The sequence below is a fragment of the Ranitomeya imitator genome, chromosome 10 (assembly GCF_032444005.1).
Source record: "Ranitomeya imitator isolate aRanImi1 chromosome 10, aRanImi1.pri, whole genome shotgun sequence".
Lineage (NCBI taxonomy): Eukaryota > Metazoa > Chordata > Amphibia > Anura > Dendrobatidae > Ranitomeya > Ranitomeya imitator.
This window is the reverse complement of record NC_091291.1, coordinates 126,688,241-126,710,463: the sequence shown is the minus strand read 5'-3', so window position 1 is coordinate 126,710,463 and position 22,223 is coordinate 126,688,241. Positions and strand designations below refer to the sequence as shown.

Here is a 22,223-nt window from a genome sequence, read left to right as displayed (position 1 = left end):
GTGCTCAGGGGTTCCCTGCAATGCAAGGGTCCCCTAAGGCACAAGGGGTTCCCCATCATGCAGGGGTCCCTCAACGCAGGAGTCACTCAGCGCTCAGGGGTTCCCTACAGTGCAAGAGTGCCCTACCGCGCAGGAGTCCCTCACCACGCAGGGTGTTCCCCACAAAGCTGGAGTCACTCAGCGCACAGGGGTTCCCTACAGTGCAACGGTCCCCTACCACGCAAGTGGTTCACCACCGAACAAGGGTCCCTTACAAAGCAGGAGTCCCTCGCGGCGCAGGGGGCCCTTACAAAGCAGGAGTCCCTCGCGGCGCAGGGGGCCCTTACAAAGCAGGAGTCCCTCGCGGCGCAGGGGGCCCTTACAAAGCAGGAGTCCCTCGCCGCGCAGGGGTCCCTTCCAAAGCAGGAGTCCCTCGCCGCGCAGGGGTGCCTTACAAACCAGGAGTCCCTCGCCGCGCAGGGGTGCCTTACAAAGCAGGAGTCCCTCGCGGCGCAGGGGGCCCTTACAAAGCAGGAGTCCCTCGCGGCGCAGGGGGCCCTTACAAAGCAGGAGTCCCTCGCGGCGCAGGGGGCCCTTACAAAGCAGGAGTCCCTCGCGGCGCAGGGGGCCCTTACAAAGCAGGAGTCCCTCGCGGCGCAGGGGGCCCTTACAAAGCAGGAGTCCCTCGCGGCGCAGGGGGCCCTTCCAAAGCAGGAGTCCCTCGCGGCGCAGGGGGCCCTTCCAAAGCAGGAGTCCCTCGCGGCGCAGGGGGCCCTTCCAAAGCAGGAGTCCCTCGCCGCGCAGGGGGCCCTTCCAAAGCAGGAGTCCCTCGCCGCGCAGGGGTGCCTTCCAAAGCAGGAGTCCCTCGCCGCGCAGGGGTGCCTTCCAAAGCAGGAGTCCCTCGCCGCGCAGGGGTGCCTTCCAAAGCAGGAGTCCCTCGCCGCGCAGGGGTGCCTTACAAAGCAGGAGTCCCTCGCCGTGCAGGGGTGCCTTACAAAGCAGGAGTCCCACACCGAGCAGGGGGGCCTTACCGTGCAGGGGTTCCTCATAGCGCAGGGTCTCCTCACAGTGCAGGGATTCCTCGCCGCGCAGAGTCACCTCATAACTCAGGGGTTTCCCACAGTGCAGGGATCCCTCATTGCGCAGGGTCACCTCACCGTGCAGGGTCACCTCATAGCGCAGTCACCTCACCGTGCAGGGTCACCTCATAGCGCAGTCACCTCACAGCGCAGGGTCACCTCATAGCGCAGTCACCTCACCGCGCAGGGTCACCTCATAGCGCAGTCACCTCACCGTGCAGGGTCACCTCACAGCGCAGTCACCTCACCGTGCAGGGTCACCTCACAGCGCAGTCACCTCACCGTGCAGGGTCACCTCACAGCGCAGTCACCTCACCGTGCAGGGTCACCTCATAGCGCAGTCACCTCACCGTGCAGGGTCACCTCATAGCGCAGTCACCTCACCGTGCAGGGTCACCTCACAGCGCAGTCACCTCACCGTGCAGGGTCACCTCATAGCGCAGTCACCTCACCGTGCAGGGTCATCTCATAGCGCAGTCACCTCACCGTGCAGGGTCATCTCATAGCGCAGTCACCTCACCGTGCAGGGTCACCTCATAGCGCAGTCACCTCACCGTGCAGGGTCACCTCATAGCGCAGTCACCTCACCGTGCAGGGTCACCTCATAGCGCAGTCACCTCACCGTGCAGGGTCACCTCATAGCGCAGTCACCTCACCGTGCAGGGTCACCTCATAGCGCAGTCACCTCACCGTGCAGGGTCACCTCATAGCGCAGTCACCTCACCGTGCAGGGTCACCTCACAGCGCAGGGTCACCTCACAGCGCAGGGTCCCTCAAATTGCCACAAGTGATTTTTTTTCTAAAATGTATTAAGTCTGCCATTATTGGTTACCACGTGGGCGGTGATGTTACTGTAGTAACCGCGCCATCTCTGAGAAGACCTGCACCACTTTTGCCAACATGACACTTTATATGACCGTGCCCGTGTCCAGATTGTGACTAATAAAGTTTTATTGATTGAGAACTTCCAGCCACTGATCACCCCAGAGCCAAACACTAGTAATGAGAAACCTAACAGAAAAACACCCACATAAACCACGCGCTGACAGCGCCCGGCATCTCCTGTCTCTTACCTCCGCAATGAGAAGTCACTCCTCACACCTGAAAGCTCCGTTTCATCTTTACAGTCCTCCTCCTCCTGGGACTTGTAGTTCCGCCAGCATCTGACCTCATTAACCGCCAACGTCAAAGACAAGCTGGAAGAACTACGCCTCCCAGAATCCTGCACGGCTCCTTCGCCTCACCTGTGCCTGTGTGCGCGCCAGGTAACAAAGCCGCTTTCACGCTCTTCTCCGCCTTTGTAGAGAGAATGGGCGAACGTGCCCGCGGGCTGATGGGAATTGTAGTTTTAAGTTGTATAGGGAAGGCTTTTGCACGGCAGCGTAGAACTCGAATTCCCGTGGTTCATTGCGTTAAGGCAGAAAAGAACTAGTCGGCGCGCACGATATTGTCGTTGCTAAGAAACCACGACGCTTTTTTTTTCCTCCGAAAAACGTGCTTGTAACACACAGAAAAAAGCACACAAATAAATACACGATTAAATAACTAATGTATATAACTTCTTTTTATCTTTCCTTCAACACAGTCCTTTTTTTTTAAATACAAGTTGTAGTTTTGAATGTCACCTTTGGTTTTACCATATAATGTACTGAAGTGTGGTGAAATAGTAAAAACAACGCGATTCCGCCATTATTATTTGTTGTTTCCTTCTTCCTTCCGTCTTTTGTGAGGTAGAAATGACCCAACAATGGGATTTTCTAGGGCGCTAGGATTATGGCGATACCAAACTCGTTTGGAGTTTCTTTTATTATTATTTCTGTGTTAAATATACAATTCTGAAATAAAAAAAAAAAAAGGTTTTTTTTTTTTGTCCCCTTTCTTTTTTTTTTACTATTTTTTACCTCAAAGAAGTGGTGACGAGGTTTTTTGTTTGTTTCTGTGCAGCTATAGGTTTTATTAACGCCATTTTTGGGTACACGTTTTGTTTTTGGCTGTAGGGGCAACGATGGGAAAATGGCAGTTCTCGTGATTTGATGTTTTTTTTTCTTCATGTTGGGCAGCATGATGGCTCAGTGTGTAGCACTGTCGCCTTGCAGCGCTGGGGTCCTGGGTGGCTCAGTGATTAACACTGTTACTTTGCAGTGTTGGGGTCCTGGGTGGTTCAGTGGGTAGCATTGTTGCTTTGCAGTGTGTGCATCCTGGGTGGCTCAGTGGGTAGCACCATTGTCTTGCAGCGCTGAGGTCATGGGTGGCTCGGTGGGTAGCACCATTGTCTTGTGTAACACCCCAGGGTCTTTGTTGTCACAGTGGCATCGCTTTCCTCACGGGGACAGTGATGTCACGCTTGGAAGCGAAGGAAGACCTCTTTTATCAGGTAACCACAAACGTACAACATGTTCACACTCCAGGCCAGAAGGGGAAGCTCTGATCCTGCTTATGGGTGGCATCCCCATATATATATATTCTGGTCTGGAGGGAAAGACAATCAGTGGGTGACAGACAGCACAGCATACTGGAGCAGTCAGAGGCAGAGAGCAGTGTGAGGGGCCGTGCAGCCTGAGGTGCTGCAGCTCCAGGATTGAGAGACTACGGAAGGAAGAACAGACTTGTAGTGAGCGCGCCAGAGAGCGAAGCACAGGAGAGTGACAACTGGGGAGAATAGCTGCGACTGGGCTACCTCCCTGCAGAACGCAGATACCGGTAGCCAGAAGACCGAGGTTGTGTCATACTCTAAGGCTGCCGTCACACTAGCAGTATTTGGTCAGCATTTTACATCAGTATTTGTAAGCCAAAACCAGGAGTAGGTGATAAATGCAGAAGTGGTGCATATGTTTTTGTTAAACTTTTCCTCTAATTGTTCCACTCCTGGTTTTGGCTTACAAATACTGATGTAAAATACTGACCAAATACTAACATTGTGACGGCAGCCTAAGGCTACTTTCACACTAGCGTCGTGCACTGCACGTCGCAATGCGTCGTTTTGCAGAAAAAACGCATCCTGCAAAGTTGTCTGCAGGATGTGTTTTTTCTCCATAGGCGAGCATTAACGACGCATTGCCACACGTCGCAACCGTCGTGCGACGGTTGCGTCGTGTTGTGGCGGACCGTCCGAACAAAAAAACGTTGCTTGCAATGTTTTTTTTGAGCGTCTTGTCCGCCATTTCCGACCGCGCATGCACGGCCGGAACTCCGCCCACACCTCCCTGCAACTCACAATGGGGCAGCGGATGCGCTGGAAAAATGCATCCGCTGCCCCCGTTGTGCGGCGCTTCCACAGTATGCGTCGGTACGTCGGCCCGACGCACTGCGACGGGCCGAGTACGACGCTAGTGTGAAAGTAGCCTAAGAGGCACAGCAGAAACTGGCAGGACAGCTGGATTACACATCACCTGTGTGTCCTAACACCCAGGAGGGACAGTGGCGCATAGAGCCCGGGTCATGATAGAGACCCTGTGAAAAGGCTTGAGCCACCTGTCATACGGGTTTGTGTCCCACCTTAATGGAGGACAGAGAGAACTGTGAGGACCTTGATAGAAGCCATAGGCAGCAAGGGACTACACCACAGCGCTAGTAGGAAGGCTTCTAACTCCACCTGGTAAAGGGGACTCTGACCTCGCTTCCAAGCCGGCTGGACCCTGCCTGTACCTGTGATCTGGTGCCCTGGACTGTGGCTGCCTGAAGGCTTCAGTAAAGGTAAAGAGACTGCAAACCTGTGTCCTCGTTCTTCACTGCACCATCCTCATCTACACACAGGGAGCCCTGGGGATATACTTCACCTGTGGGAAGGTGTACCATCTAGATGCCATAACATCACCCCAGTGGACCCCTTAAAGCAGCGTCGGTCCCCACTGACCGAATACCACAGGTGGGGCCACGAACATAAGCTTTATTCCTAACCCGTTTAAAGACATTCCCTTTAACACGGGCGCCCAGGGCCACGGACGGGGTTGCAGACGCCGTGACATCCCCCTTTAGGCCGACCAAACCCGGTACCGAGTACCCTACGGCCCCAAGTACCAAAGGCAGGAAAATCCTTTTTTCTTCTCAGGTTCTAAACTCCATCCATCACAGCTAGACACAGCAGCGCATTTCACACTGCGTCCTTACACAATTACTCGGAGTCGTCTGAAACGCGTCTGTGGCTTCTGGCAATAATGGAAGGATTTTAACGACGCTTTTGCTGAAGTTTTTTTTTTTTACCTTTTCGTATATAAATAAGCATAACAATAAATGTACATTCACGGGTTAATTGTTTTGATATTTTATTTGGTAACACCAATTTTTTTTTTCTTTATTCCACAGGCTTGTGCTTGACATATATATCCCTTTTATGTTTCCCAGCCATGAAGAAATACTTCACCACAATCACAATATTATATGATCGCAAGCGGAGAAGTTTGTAAAGAATAAAAGCCTCTGGTGTGACCCCACCCAGGTCTCGGGGCGATGATACGGCCAAATATTCACGCAGGCAGTTCCTCTCATTGTGTTCCATGTGGAATGTGAAATATGAAGGTCGGAGCGAGCGGCCCTGGGATCAATCACCATTGTGGCAGCAGCTTCACGTTTCGCAGACCTGAAGGAATCGTCTTGGCATTTGTTCCATGTGGATGTAGCATCATTTTATCTAAGGGGTCATTAACATGTCCGTGATTTTTCACCGACTGATCATGGAAATGTCTGATTTTGATCCAAGGGTCCATTAAAAAAAATAGGATCTCACTCTGATGACATCCGAGTGCAGTGTGATTTTCACGGACTGTCAGAAATGAGAAGGTGGAGGAACTTTTTTTTTTCTTCACGTACGAGAAAAACTGATGACAGTCGGACCAAGCTCTGATCAAAACAATGGGTCAATTTTCCTCGTCCGTGGGCTGATTCAGACGTCCATTTTTCATTGACGAGTTCTATCCGTGTTTTTCAAGTCTGTGGGGCTGTCCGAAATTGAGGAGACGTCGATATTGATCGATATTGACGAGTATCAGATCAAAATTGAGATCAAAGTCTAAAAAAAAAAAAACATCGGAAAAAGTTTCTCCACTCTCTCCTACCTATCAGTCTGTGAAAAACGGACAGAAATCGGATGGCATCTGAGTTTTTCACAGACCCATAGACTTTCATGACAAATTAACTGCTAGGTCTTTATTTAACATTTTGCGTTATCAATGCCAGTCTGCAGAGCGACAGCCTTCGGAAAAAGGTCATTTTTTTTTTTTTGCATCTCGTCGATCGTCCGCTCCGCTTTTGATTGGCGCTTTCAATCTATTGCTAGATCTTAGCACAAATGGAAACGGAAAGTTCCAGCTTCTCGCCATGTGCCGTGCGGTCGTCTCCGTAGACTCTCTATTATGATAACATTCCATTATTATATCCTTATCCCAATTTACTGCTTTATTTGCTTGTCTCCTATCGCGGCCTGAACGAACAAATACGGGAGGGGTCAATGAGTAACGGTGATGGACTCCGAAAACAGACACTCCTATTCAGAGCAACTCTTCATGTCGACCTTGGCCGCGTGCCGAGCTCCAATTCAGACAATACATAATGTAAAATCTCTACAGTCCCCAAATTATACCGACTGTGATTTGTAGCAGCTTACTGCAAAGTTATTAAAAGTTTTCAACATTTTTGAGGATTTTTTTTTTTTTTACCTATACGCATGTATTATAGGCTTAATTTTTTTTTTTTTTTGTAATAGGGTTAAAATTAAAAATTGAGTTTTACAGACTATTTGCCTCTATGCCCATTGTTGGAAGCAGAAAGAGCTAACTGAGAATCCATCAGCGAGTTTGTAACTCTTTCATCTGTCTTTCTTGGTGGTCGTACTTCAAAAGGTGTTTTCCCACAATAATTATTAGTCAAGTGGATGGTCGCACCCACTAATAGTCAGTTCTATTCTAGAAAGTGTTTTCCCTACAACACCTATCAGTCATGTGGGTGGTCCTACCCAAAAAAGGCGTTTTCTCCACAATAACTATCAGTCATGTGGGAGGTCCTACCCCAAAAGGTGTTTTCTCCACAATAACTATCAGTCATGTGGGTGGTCCTACCCAAAAAGGTGTTTTCTCCACAATAACTATCAGTCAGGTGGGTGGTCCTACCCAAAAAGGTGTTTTCTCCACAATAACTATCAGTCATGTGGGTGGTCCTACCCAAAAAGGTGTTTTCTCCACAATAACTATCAGTTATGTGGGAGGTCCTACCCAAAAAGGTGTTTTCACCACAATAACTAACAATCATGTGCGTGGTCCTACCCAAAAAGGTGTTTTCTCCACAATAACTATCAGTCAGGTGGGTGGTCCTACCCAAAAAGGTGTTTTCTCCACAATAACTATCAGTCAGGTGGGAGGTCCTACCCAAAAAGGTGTTTTCTCCACAATAACCGTCAGTTATGTGGGAGGTCTTAACCAAATAGGTCTTTCCCCCACAATAACTATCAATCATGTGGGTGGTCCTACCCAAAAAGGTGTTTTTGCCATAACTATCAGGCATGTGGGCGGTCCTATCTAAAAAGGTGTTTTCTCCACAATAACTATCAGTCAGGTGGGAGGTCCTACCCAAAAAGGTGTTTTCTCCACAATAACCGTCAGTTATGTGGGAGGTCCTACCCAAACAGGTGTTTTCACCACAATAACCGTCAGTTATGTGGGAGGTCCTACCCAAACAGGTGTTTTCTCCACAATAACTATCAGTCATGTGGGAGGTCTTATACAAAAAGGTGTTTTCTCCACAATAACTATCAGTCATGTGGGAGGTCTTATACAAAAAGGTGTTTTCTCCACAATAACTATCAGTCATGTGGGTAGTCCTACCCAAAAAGGTGTTTTTGCCATAACTATCAGTCATGTGGGCGGTCCTATCTAAAAAGGTGTTTTCTCCACAATAACTATCAGTCAGGTGGGAGGTCCTACCCAAAAAGGTGTTTTCTCCACAATAACTATCAGTCATGTGGGAGGTCTTATACAAAAAGGTGTTTTCTCCACAATAACTATCAGTCATGTGGGTAGTCCTACCCAAAAAGGTGTTTTTGCCATAACTATCAGTCATGTGGGCGGTCCTATCTAAAAAGGTGTTTTTTTGTCCACAATAACTATCAGTCAGGTGGGAGGTCCTACCCAAAAAGGTGTTTTCTCCACAATAACTATCAGTCAGGTGGGAGGTCTTATACAAAAAGGTGTTTTCTCCACAATAACTATCAGTCATGTGGGTAGTCCTACCCAAAAAGGTGTTTTTGCCATAACTATCAGTCATGTGGGCGGTCCTATCTAAAAAGGTGTTTTCTCCACAATAACTATCAGTCAGGTGGGAGGTCCTACCCAAAAAGGTGTTTTCTCCACAATAACTATCAGTCAGGTGGGAGGTCCTACCCAAAAAGGTGTTTTCTCCACAATAACCGTCAGTTATGTGGGAGGTCCTACACAAAAAGGTGTTTTCTCCACAATAACCGTCAGTTATGTGGGAGGTCTTACACAAAAAGGTGTTTTCTACACAATAACTATCAGTCATGTGGGTGGTCCTACCCAAAAAGGTGTTTTCTCCACAATAACTATCAGTCATGTGGGCGGTCCTACCCAAAAAGGTGTTTTCTCCACAATAACCGTCAGTTATGTGGGAGGTCCTACACAAAAAGGTGTTTTCTCCACAATAACTATCAATCATGTGGGAGGTCTTACACAAATAGGTCTTTCCCCCACAATAACTATCAATCATGTGGGTAGTCCTACCCAAAAAGGTGTTTTTGCCATAACTATCAGTCATGTGGGCGGTCCTATCTAAAAAGGTGTTTTCTCCACAATAACTATCAGTCAGGTGGGAGGTCCTACCCAAAAAGGTGTTTTCTCCACAATAACTATCAGTTATGTGGGAGGTCCTACCCAAAAAGGTGTTTTCTCCACAATAACCGTCAGTTATGTGGGAGGTCCTACCCAAAAAGGTGTTTTCTCCACAATAACCGTCAGTTATGTGGGAGGTCCTACCCAAAAAGGTGTTTTCTCCACAATAACCGTCAGTTATGTGGGAGGTCCTACACAAAAAGGTGTTTTCTCCACAATAACTATCAATCATGTGGGAGGTCCTACCCAAAAAGGTGTTTTTGCCATAACTATCAGTCATGTGGGTGGTCCTACCCAAAAAGGTGTTTTCACCACAATAACTAACAATCATGTGGGTGGTCCTACCCAAAAAGGTGTTTTCACCACAATAACTAACAATCATGTGGGTGGTCCTACCCAAAAAGGTGTTTTCTCCACAATAACCGTCAGTTATGTGGGAGGTCCTACCCAAAAAGGTGTTTTCTCCACAATAACCGTCAGTTATGTGGGAGGTCCTACCCAAAAAGGTGTTTTCTCCACAATAACCGTCAGTTATGTGGGAGGTCCTACACAAAAAGGTGTTTTCTCCACAATAACTATCAATCATGTGGGAGGTCCTACCCAAAAAGGTGTTTTTGCCATAACTATCAGTCATGTGGGTGGTCCTACCCAAAAAGGTGTTTTCACCACAATAACTAACAATCATGTGGGAGGTCCTACCCAAAAAGGTGTTTTCACCACAATAACTAACAATCATGTGGGTGGTCCTACCCAAAAAGGTGTTTTCTCCACAATAACTATCAGTTATGTGGGAGGTCCTACCCAAAAAGGTGTTTTCTCCACAATAACCGTCAGTTATGTGGGAGGTCCTACCCAAAAAGGTGTTTTCTCCACAATAACCGTCAGTTATGTGGGAGGTCCTACCCAAAAAGGTGTTTTCTCCACAATAACCGTCAGTTATGTGGGAGGTCCTACACAAAAAGGTGTTTTCTCCACAATAACTATCAGTCAGGTGGGAGGTCCTACCCAAAAAGGTGTTTTCTCCACAATAACTATCAGTCATGTGGGTGGTCCTACCCAAAAAGGTGTTTTCTCCACAATAACCGTCAGTTATGTGGGAGGTCCTACCCAAACAGGTGTTTTCTCCACAATAACTATCAGTCATGTGGGAGGTCTTATACAAAAAGGTGTTTTCTCCACAATAACTATCAGTCATGTGGGAGGTCTTATACAAAAAGGTGTTTTCTCCACAATAACTATCAGTCATGTGGGTAGTCCTACCCAAAAAGGTGTTTTTGCCATAACTATCAGTCATGTGGGCGGTCCTATCTAAAAAGGTGTTTTCTCCACAATAACTATCAGTCAGGTGGGAGGTCCTACCCAAAAAGGTGTTTTCTCCACAATAACTATCAGTCATGTGGGAGGTCTTATACAAAAAGGTGTTTTCTCCACAATAACTATCAGTCATGTGGGTAGTCCTACCCAAAAAGGTGTTTTTGCCATAACTATCAGTCATGTGGGCGGTCCTATCTAAAAAGGTGTTTTTTTGTCCACAATAACTATCAGTCAGGTGGGAGGTCCTACCCAAAAAGGTGTTTTCTCCACAATAACTATCAGTCAGGTGGGAGGTCTTATACAAAAAGGTGTTTTCTCCACAATAACTATCAGTCATGTGGGTAGTCCTACCCAAAAAGGTGTTTTTGCCATAACTATCAGTCATGTGGGCGGTCCTATCTAAAAAGGTGTTTTCTCCACAATAACTATCAGTCAGGTGGGAGGTCCTACCCAAAAAGGTGTTTTCTCCACAATAACTATCAGTCAGGTGGGAGGTCCTACCCAAAAAGGTGTTTTCTCCACAATAACCGTCAGTTATGTGGGAGGTCCTACACAAAAAGGTGTTTTCTCCACAATAACCGTCAGTTATGTGGGAGGTCTTACACAAAAAGGTGTTTTCTACACAATAACTATCAGTCATGTGGGTGGTCCTACCCAAAAAGGTGTTTTCTCCACAATAACTATCAGTCATGTGGGCGGTCCTACCCAAAAAGGTGTTTTCTCCACAATAACCGTCAGTTATGTGGGAGGTCCTACACAAAAAGGTGTTTTCTCCACAATAACTATCAATCATGTGGGAGGTCTTACACAAATAGGTCTTTCCCCCACAATAACTATCAATCATGTGGGTAGTCCTACCCAAAAAGGTGTTTTTGCCATAACTATCAGTCATGTGGGCGGTCCTATCTAAAAAGGTGTTTTCTCCACAATAACTATCAGTCAGGTGGGAGGTCCTACCCAAAAAGGTGTTTTCTCCACAATAACCGTCAGTTATGTGGGAGGTCCTACACAAAAAGGTGTTTTCTCCACAATAACCGTCAGTTATGTGGGAGGTCTTACACAAAAAGGTGTTTTCTCCACAATAACTATTAATCATGTGGGTGGTCCTACCCAAAAAGGTGTTTTCTCCACAATAACTATCAATCATGTGGGTAGTCCTACCCAAAAAGGTGTTTTTGCCATAACTATCAGTCATGTGGGTGGTCCTACCCAAAAAGGTGTTTTCACCACAATAACTAACAATCATGTGGGAGGTCCTACCCAAAAAGGTGTTTTCACCACAATAACTAACAATCATGTGGGTGGTCCTACCCAAAAAGGTGTTTTCTCCACAATAACTATCAGTTATGTGGGAGGTCCTACCCAAAAAGGTGTTTTCTCCACAATAACCGTCAGTTATGTGGGAGGTCCTACCCAAAAAGGTGTTTTCTCCACAATAACCGTCAGTTATGTGGGAGGTCCTACACAAAAAGGTGTTTTCTCCACAATAACTATCAATCATGTGGGAGGTCCTACCCAAAAAGGTGTTTTTGCCATAACTATCAGTCATGTGGGCGGTCCTATCTAAAAAGGTGTTTTCCCCACAATAACTATCAGTCATGTGTGCGGTCCTATCTAAAAAGGTGTTTTCTCCACAATAACTATCAGTCAGGTGGGAGGTCCTACCCAAAAAGGTGTTTTCTCCACAATAACTATCAGTCAGGTGGGAGGTCCTACCCAAAAAGGTGTTTTCTCCACAATAACCGTCAGTTATGTGGGAGGTCCTACCCAAAAAGGTGTTTTCTCCACAATAACCGTCAGTTATGTGGGAGGTCCTACCCAAAAAGGTGTTTTCTCCACAATAACTATCAGTCATGTGGGTGGTCCTACCCAAAAAGGTGTTTTCTCCACAATAACCGTCAGTTATGTGGGAGGTCCTGCCCAAAAAGGTGTTTTCTCCACAATAACTATCAGTCATGTGGGTGGTCCTACCCAAAAAGGTGTTTTCTCCACAATAACCGTCAGTTATGTGGGAGGTCCTACACAAAAAGGTGTTTTCTCCACAATAACTATCAATCATATGGGAGGTCTTACCCAAATAGGTCTTTCCCCCACAATAACTATCAATCATGTGGGTAGTCCTACCCAAAAAGGTGTTTTTGCCATAACTATCAGTCATGTGGGCGGTCCTATCTAAAAAGGTGTTTTCCCCACAATAACTATCAGTCATGTGGGCGGTCCTATCTAAAAAGGTGTTTTCCCCACAATAACTATCAGTCATGTGGGTGGTCCTACACAAAAAGTGTTGTCCCACAATAACTATGAGTCCAGCGGACAATTCTTCCTGAAAAGGCTGTGTAATCCACAGTAACTGAGTCCAGCGGGCGGTCCTGCACTATAAGGTATTTTCTTCACAATAACTATGAGTCCAGTGGACGGTCCTACTTTGTTAGTGCCAGCGCTGTATGCACAGTCATAAAAGGGAGGCTGTCGATCACTGTATACAAATCTCTGCTCTATGGGTAGGTATAGAAAGAGCAGGGATTTACATTAATGCTGAGCGAATGTGCTGGGACAAGGTGTTATCTGAGCATGCTCGGGTCCTAACAGAGTGACTTCGGGGTGCTCCAATAATATTTTCGAGTCTCCGCGGCTGTTCGACAGCCACAACACATGCTTGTTACGCAATCCCTGGATGTGTTGTGGCTGTCGAACAGCCGTGAAACATGAAGCCGTTCGGACTCGAACACATGAGCATGCTTAGATAACACCTTATCTGAGGACGTTCACTCATCACTAACTTACATGAATAAACTAAACGTTATGCTGATTCTTTTCCCATAAAACTTTATATCAATCATCTCTGCTTGTCCTGCTCTATAACATGCGGCTAGTATGACGCAGCGGCTCAGCTCATTGTTGGTGTAAATTCCGGTATGTCGTATGTAAATGAGGGCACATAGTCGTGAAGATGAGTCAGTCTTTGCTAATAGCAGGTAAATGTGAAAACATACAGAGACGGAGGAAATGATTTGTATCTTGTGATGAAACATCTCCGATAAGAAGGTGAGCGATGCTGGACTTTAGTAACTGCTATTGTAAAGCGATAGCAGAGTACACAGCACAGACATGTCAGTATATAATGTGCTGCAATAAAACTTTATTATGAAGGCGATGGTGGACTGTGCAGGAATACATTGCAAAACCTACCGGTATAACATTCTGTACTGTGCTAAGACTGTAAAACAGATTTTTTTTTTTGTCTTAATGCTGATCCGTCGTTGGATTTCACAACACAAGCAAAGAAACGAGCCGGAGGATAAGTTGGTACACATGCAACGTGTAAGAGCATTATGGCCATTTAATAGGAAAAACCTGAACCTGAAATTCCTGGCTCAATAAAAGCAGGGCCACAGTACTGTTTGTACAAAGTACAAAAATTGTTTGTAAAGGCGACTTTGGCTTGGGCCGCCCTAGTAGATCACACACTACTAGGCACACTGGGCACGGTGCCCTAGGAACTACGCCGAGCAGCTCATATACTCACCTGGTGGAAATGCTGGCCCTCCAGGACCAAAGCCATTAGGTTGGGTAAGTTTGAGAGCCCAAGGTGCAAATTGCCCCAGGAGTGGTGACTACGGGGTGCCCTAACTCACTGGGCTTGGGAAAACCCACTAGAGTTTTGGCAGATTTGCTGTGCACTTCACCCCTTTTTTCAGCACAAACCCTTTTCCATGCCTTTTGATGAGGATGAGGATGAGAAATTAAAAAATTCCTGGTCGAATGTTCCGATAGTATTACGCTAAGAAAATCTTCATTATTCAACTAATTGCTTTCACTTGTGTGTCACCATGTGCACACGTGTCTTTGTCACTAGGACTTCTCAGGATACAGTTCCCTTACGGGTTCCCTTCTGATAGGTCTAGGGGGGAGTGTATGGCCTTCAGGTTCCACTCGCCCCGACCCACTGGTTCTCCTCTCTCGGGAAGGGAGCTGACTTAGATGGCTCTTAATTTTGCTTGGGTGGGAGCCCAGGTAGATGGTAGGAGCAAGATTGGGTCTCCCATGGTTTTGGCTAGGGGACGCTACTAGTCCCTGACCCTGGCTGTGGCTTCAGAGAGACGGGGATAGGTTTATTGGAGGCCTTTCTCCTGTTAGAGAGGGCTACGATTGACCGTATCCTAGTGTTCTGTTTGCGTTACTTTTTTAAGCGCACCCAGGTTTAGAGCACAGTTCTCGTGCTCTAAAAAAAATTACGACTACTGGACCCGACTACACAGAGTTTATTTGTAGTCTGTTACCATGGAGACGTATAGAACTTCAAAGGAGCTATAGAGACAAAATAACAGAAGATGTTAAAGACTATCTGCCGAGTGGTTGCATTTTCGATACAATAGTAAAATAAAACAAAATTCCTCTTAAGAATTTTTACTCTTTCCCGGGGATTACAAGCATTGTCACGCCGCTGCCTTCCTAGGAGAATATGGACGGTTTGTCAGCAGAGATTTCCGAACTACATAAATTATATTCTCTCTGTAATATAACGCACTTTCCTGCCACCCTGACATCTGTGTGCAGTTAGAGATTAAATTGTTTTGTAAATCTCGCCGTTATTTTTCTCTTTAATGCTCCTTTTGAATAATGGATAAAGCCGATATTCTTCGCCTCCATAAATGCCTTACTTCGGCTCATTGTTAAGGGTTTAAAAATAATTGACTGAGTTTCAACAATAAAATGGAAAATCTTCGAAGAAGTTGCTTTGATGTGACAAAAATTAAATCTTTAAGGCATGTCTAGGTTTGCAGCAATTATGGTGATTTTTTAAAATCTGTACAAAAAAAACAAATATTTTTTAGAAGCGGTATAGCAGATGGCATGGTTATGTTTTCACTGGATTCGAGATCAGGATGTGGTGGGATTTTTCATCTGCAGTGTTAGTAATTTTTTATCTTTCTTTAAGGCAAAAAGTGACGAGTACAAACTTGGTATAGTCTTCAGATGGCCATCCACTTGTAGATAGCTGTCAGCCGAAAGCACATATCGATGACAGCGATCCCTCCTGACATTTGGCCAAGCATTCATGTGTAAGCCCCTGACAGTCTGTCACGGGGTTACCGCAACTGGTGGACCGCAGCGTCTGGTTGCTCCTACTCCGCCGCTGAGAAGAAGCACTTCTCCGGTTTATTAGATGTGTTTATTTCTTCCAGCAGAACAGGGGTTAATGTTGGAAATGTCTGTGTTCAGCTGTGCTCGGTTAGCCACTCCTTTTCCCTATAAAATCTGGGCTCTAATTATTATTATATTGGCCTAATCCTTGTCAGTGTTAGCACTTGCTTCATGACAATAGGAGGGGGAGAAGTTGGTATGAGAAGGATTGCTGAAGGAGTTGGAAGAGACTGTTGTTTTTATTGTGCGCTTGGTAATTCCTTATCGTTCCCTGTTTTGCTTTATTCCCCTTCCTGCACACCCTGGTGGATTCCTCTGTTATATATGCGAGAAGCGTTCATATGTAAGCCCCTGACAGTCTGTCACGGGGTTACGCAACTGGAGGACCGCAGCGTCTGGTTGCTCCTACTCTACCGCTGAGATGAAGTACTTCTCCGGTTTATTAAATGTGTTTTTTTCTTCCAAAAGAACAGGGGTTAATTGGCCATGTTGGAAATTCCTGTGTTCAGCTGTGCTTGGTTAGCCACTCCTTGTCCTTGTCAGTGTTAGCACTTGCTTCATGACAATAGGTGGGAGAGAAGTTGGTTTGAGAAGGGGAGCTGAAGGAGTTGTTTGGTTTATAGTACGCTTGGTAATTCCTTATCCTTCCCTGTTTTGCTTTCTTCCGCTTCCTGCACACCCTGGTGGATTCCTCTGTTATATGTGAGTATTTTGTATGCCTAGAGTTTTCAGTTTTCCCTTGCCTTTGTTGCCCTGTTTGCCGGGTTGGTGTACTGTGGTGCACAGTAGCGCCCCCACTTGCCTGGGTGGGGGAAGGGGACATACAAAGGGCTATCTTAAGAAATAAGGCAAGGGTGGAGGCCCCGGCATCTTCGCCATGTTAAGGATCCCAGGGACCAGGGCAAGCTAGGGCACCCCCTAGTGTTAGAGACAGGAAAGGAGCCCTGTGTCGTGACACACTCAGTGTGACAGCTATTCTGTATATCAACCGATGTGAACAGCTGATAACATGATGCTGTATGGGGATAGATTGATCTACTAGTGATCTTTCTGTGCCCAGCATTCTTCCTCACCCGCTGTAAAGAGGCTGGGAAACAAGCGTTGAATGACTTCACTATTGTCACACTCATTTAACTGTCTGAACTCAGAGCATGTATATGCAGCCGAAATGTTTTAGTGTGATGTGCAATATGTTAGCATTTAGGGCCCCACTTTAAACTTTCCTGCATGCTGGGTATTCTTTTTACAATGCACTAACAGTGCGCTCGTTTGTCAGCTCTTCACTTTTGACCAGAGCTGGCAAGCGAGCGCACTGTCACTAAGCATATGTCGGAATTTTCAACCAATGCAACCTTGGAGGGAGTAGACAAAGGCTGCTGCAGTGACCGCAGCCTCAGCCCCCTGATGATGATTCATTTGTCTATCCCAGCATACACTGGGATTCTCAAACTGTTCGACAGCCGCAATACATGCAGGGATTACCTGTTTATTAGACAATCCTTGCATGTGTTACGCCTATCAAACAGCCGCTAGACATGGAGCCGCGGAGACTCAAACATATTATTCGAGCAGTCCGAAATCACTCGGTTAGCACCCGAGCATGCTCAGATAACACTTTATCCCAGTACGTTCGCTCATCACTATAAACCATTAGCATGATGTTCAAAATAAAGTTGAACACTTCATGAACAAAATAAATCTATTTTTTCTTTTCTTTTTATTTTGCAATCCAAGCAGAAAAAAAACACCACAAGGCGATGGAATTAATTAGTCACACATAATATAATTCCATAATGCACAAAACGGTTTCGTAATGATTTTCTCTCATCTTGACAGGGAGGCGATTTATCAAACCGATGTGTTTTGTTTTGAACGTTTCCGTTATAAAGTAATCCGGTGCGATTCATAAGACAAATGCATCAGTTATTAGGATGGCTAATTAATGATGGCTTTTTGAATTGCTTGGAGCGTGACATTACTTTCCTCTGATTTCTGCCATCTAATTATTCTCAATTAGCCGATCAGGAAGATTACCTGCTAAATCCTAAACACCTGCGGTATGTTCACATGGCTATTACCGTCAATCAAAGATTCAAGCCGGCATCGTCATCACATGACACTTAGAGTCGGTCTGACATAATTTGCACGAGGTATTATACCCTTGTGTAACGTATCGCTATCGATCGTCAACTTCTTACATACAACGTTCTATAGCAACTGTGGCATCTAAACGGTTAACCAGATTGGCGAGCCTTCTGCCTTCTATCGTGCCATTGCCCCCCCCCACCCCCCACCCCCCCCTCTGGCAATTCTAAAAAAAAAAAAATCTGAAAAAAAAAATTATTTTTTAAATCACCGCATCCCTAAAAAGTCCAAACCTTTAAAATATAGCATTAATTATCATGTAAAGTGAACGCCGTCATGGAAAATTGCTGTTTTTTTGGTCACTTAGCCTTTCCAAAAAAATACAATCAAATGGTATTATAATAAAAAACAAGAAGTACTCCAGCTTAAAAGGGGTTGTCCAGGCTTGGGGTTGAAGTCTGCAGTCTCTAAATGTGACTGCAGACTTGTCAATCCTCACAGGGGCGCAGTGTATGCACTGGCAGAATTCTCTGGTACCGGCATCCAGTCACATACCAACTAAACGTGCGAGGCCAGATATGTCTAGTCGGCATGTGGCCAGAAGTATGCAAATCGCTGACAGCACACACTGTGCGCACTGTTAGGCTTTCCAAGTCTGCAGTCTCACAGAGTGACTGAAGACTTGCACCCAAAGTCTGCAACACCTTTAAGCCCCCCATACACATTTAATGTTGGTCAAAGCCATCAATAATGAGTTTGTCCGACAATCTAATGTGTATGGGACAGACAATTGATTGATGGTGGAATTAAAGGGAACCTGTCACCAGAAAAAAATGCCATTAACTTGCAGATATGGGGCTAATCTGCAGGTTTATAGTGTTACAAACCTGCCCGACGCCTGCGTGAAGCTGAACACTGCAGGGAGAAAATGAACTTTATTCCAAAAGCAGCGTTCCGGTTTCAGTCACGGGAGGCGGCGTGATCACGGCTTCAGTCACAGACTAGCAGCTGTAACCGTGTCCCTGGGGGGGCGGCGCGGTCACGGGTTCAGTCACAGACTAGCAGCTGTAACTGTGTCCCCGGGGGGGCGGCGCGGTCACGGGTTCAGTCACAGACTAGCAGCTGTAACTGTGTCCCCGGGGGGACAGCGGTCACAGGTTCAGTCATAGACTAGCAGCTGTAACTGTGTCCCCGGGGGGACAGCGCGGTCACAGGTTCAGTCACAGACTAGCAGCTGTAACTGTGTCCCCGGGGGGGCGGCGCGGTCACGGGTTCAGTCACAGACTAGCAGCTGTAACCGTGTCCCCGGGGGGACAGCGCGGTCACAGGTTCAGACACAGACTAGCAGCTGTAACTGTGTCCCGGGGGGGCGGCGCGGTCACAGGTTCAGTCACAGACTAGCAGCTGTAACCGTGTCCCCGGGGGGACGGCGCGGTCACAGGTTCAGTCACAGACTAGCAGCTGTAACCGTGTCCCCGGGGGGGGGCGGCGCGGTCACGGGTTCAGTCACTGACTAGCAGCTGTAACCGCGTCCCTGGCCCTGACTAACAGCCAACCCCAATGCAGAGAGCTGCTACTCTGTAGACTCAGACCGGTGACTGGACCCGCACCGGCGCCGCCCCTGTAACTGAAATCGGAGCTCTGCGGGGCAATAAAGTTCAGGCCAGGTTAATATGGCTATGGAAAATCTGAAGCCTCTGTCACACCAGCTCTACTCGCCGCCTCTTCCTGCTTGATTGACACCCTCTACACTGTGTGACTCAGGCAAAGGAGTCCATGAAGCAGGAGGAGGCGATAGACATGTTTGGCAGTGGTCTAACAAAGACAACACAGGGGCGCTGGGCCAAGCGAGCCCTCCTATGTATGCGTGAGATAACCCTCGGTCGTTAAGCGGCCATCTAATGTGTATGGGGGTTTAACTCCACAAACCGCAAGTCCTCACACACCCCCATTATAGGTACTCACACACCCCGATTATAGGTCCTCACAATATCCTGACACAAACCACATTTTCTCTTATTAAGCTTTTCTTTATTTTAAACTAGTAAAACATTAAAAAAATACTATATTTTGGGGGGTAAAATCCATGCAACGTATTATTTTTACTCCACAATGAAAGAAATCAGCTGACCAATGCTGGAGGCTGCCCTTGCACTTCTTTTTCTTCCGTGTCTTTTGTTCTACCTTGAATTATTCCTTGTTCTTCCATATCATACCTCGACTTCTCCATTACATGGAGCAATGGTGTACATATCCCGAGAACAAGAAAAAGAAAGAGTCATATAACCTTTATCGACGTAGAAACCATTTGCATAAAGGGGGTTTTCAAACGTGTGTCTGAATGCTCACTAGTAGTTTTAAATAAGTTACCGTATTATTTTTAAATTAATTTTTCATTTTCACTATCATATCCTTATCTATAAATCACCTCTGTTATAACGCTGCCTTTGTTTTCATTGGACAGGATTACTCTGGATAACTGTTGACATGATTCCTGTTCTGTTGCTCGGTGGATGCTGCACTTTCTGCTGCCCAGCATGAGAAACACAATCCCTATAGAGACAGAGACTGAATGGAAGAACCAGAGGGCAGGAGCAGAGGAGATAGACATTGTGTCATATATTCTAAATCATTAGCTCAAAATTTGTAAAAACAAATATACCAGACATCTAACTATTAGTGATGAGCGAATGTGCTCGGATAAGGTGTTATCTGAGCATGCTCGGGAACTAGCCGAGTGTCTTCGGCGTGCTCGAATAATATGTTTGAGTTCGCGCGGCTGCATGTATGGTGACTATTTGACAGCCACAACACATGCTGGGATTGCCTAACAAATTAGATATCCCTGCATGTGTTGTGGTTGTCGAATAGCCCCTAGACATGCAGCCGCGGGGACTCGAACATAATATTCGAGCACGCCGAAGACACTCGGGTAGCACCAGAGCATGCTCAGATAATACTGATAGACTCACTGTGTGACATTCACTTATTATAAGGCCAAGACACATGGAGTATAGGCACGTGTAGCCTACAGAAGAGGGTGAACAGATAATGAGCCGGTTTCCAAGGGGGGGTATTTCCTTAGGGTTAGTGCTTTTTAGAAGACGTGCTCCTGTGTGTCAGCCAGAGCAGGGAGGTTTGTTGTATCAGGTACCAAGAAGTGACAGAAGAAGATAGGAACCAGAGGTCACAGCTGCTATAGCTGTATAGGCAGTTGCCACCAATTAAAATTATGTCTTCTCTAGAGATCCGATATCTGAGTAATGAGAAATCTAGTGTAGGATATATATGCAAATCAGCCTGGAAGTGCAGTGGGGGTGTGTGAATTCTTCCTGCCCCCAGTTCACTTCCAGGCTGATTTACTTATGTCTTCTACACTAGTTTTCCTCTGACTGGCACATCAGATCTGTATAAAAAAAAAGTATAATTTTTATTAGGCAGAATAATAAACCATACCATTACTTCCATACTTAAAAACAAGCAGAAAAATTTGCTTTAAGCGCAAGGAAATGTGACTGCGCTAAGTTCTTGGTGACAAATGCAGATCAATTAACTATTCATGTCTTTATTAGCACAGCCTCAATTAAGAGCATAATTAATGGCTATCTGATACATAGGCAATGAATTCCATAGAGAGGACATGTCTGGGCACTGCGGGGGAGTGTGTAAACATAAAAACATTACTGCCGTAATTGCAGTCATGGAGAAGGTCTCATTTACATGTTATTATGCCGTATGGGGGACTGAATGTCACTTTTTCTCCCAGGGTTTCTCAATAACAGACAAGCTCTGATTTCTCCCAATGGAAAAATCAAGAACAGTGGTAATACCAGAAGGTTCCTTACACATTTCTTTATGAGACGTCTCTAATTGTTTTTTTATTATATACTGTATAAACATGTGACCAATAACTTTTACACAACATATAATAACACGAGTTCCATCCAGTGACTGAAGGTTTGTTCCAGAGGGGTTGACTAAAGCAAAAAAAAAAAAGAAGAGACTGTGGAACAGTGCCACTCTTGCCCATGGGCCATATCCTAGTTTTGCAGTGCTGTGCCCTATTCACTTTGTTAGTCCAAAATGTGGATTAAAGGGGTTGTCTGGGCAAAACCAATAATTCTGCAGTCACGCTGTGTGACTGGAGACTTTTAAATCTCCCCAGAGCATGCATTGTGGGCTGCCGGGATTCGTCAGTTTCAGACCCGGGAACAGATGGTATGTATGAGTTATACAGTGGGGCAAAAAAGTATTTAGTCAGTCAGCAATAGTGCAAGTTCCACCACTTAAAAAGATGAGAGGCGTCTGTAATTTACATCATAGGTAGACCTCAACTATGGGAGACAAACTGAGAAAAAAAAATCCAGAAAATCACATTGTCTGTTTTTTTAACAATTTATTTGCATATTATGGTGGAAAATAAGTATTTGGTCATAAACAAAATTTCATCTCAATACTTTGTAATATATCCTTTGTTGGCAATGACAGAGGTCAAACGTTTTCTGTAAGTCTTCACAAGGTTGCCACACACTGTTGTTGGTATGTTGGCCCATTCCTCCATGCAGATCTCCTCTAGAGCAGTGATGTTTTTGGCTTTTCGCTTGGCAACACGGACTTTCAACTCCCTCCAAAGGTTTTCTATAGGGTTGAGATCTGGAGACTGGCTAGGCCACTCCAGGACATTGAAATGCTTCTTACGAAGCCACTCCTTCGTTGCCCTGGCGGTGTGCTTTGGATCATTGTCATGTTGAAAGACCCAGCCACGTTTCATCTTCAATGCCCTTGCTGA

At 46.0% G+C, this 22,223-nt stretch overlaps 1 protein-coding gene across 6 annotated transcripts in view; it reads right to left on the bottom strand.

Annotated features, from left to right (window-relative positions):
* The window catches only part of C10H1orf159 (chromosome 10 C1orf159 homolog), a 123,544-nt gene that overhangs the window by 20,743 nt on the left and 80,578 nt on the right, over positions 1-22,223 (bottom strand). For 2 of the 6 annotated variants that reach the window (XM_069742744.1, XM_069742747.1), the window contains exon 1: positions 2,132-2,583. The exons of 2 other annotated variants lie outside the window; for them this stretch is intronic. The gene's annotated coding sequence lies outside the window, so the exon portion shown is untranslated. Of the gene's footprint in view, positions 1-2,131; positions 2,598-19,862; positions 19,959-22,223 lie in introns of those variants that run through there. 2 more of the 6 variants (XM_069742746.1, XM_069742749.1) reach the window with 2 other exon arrangements.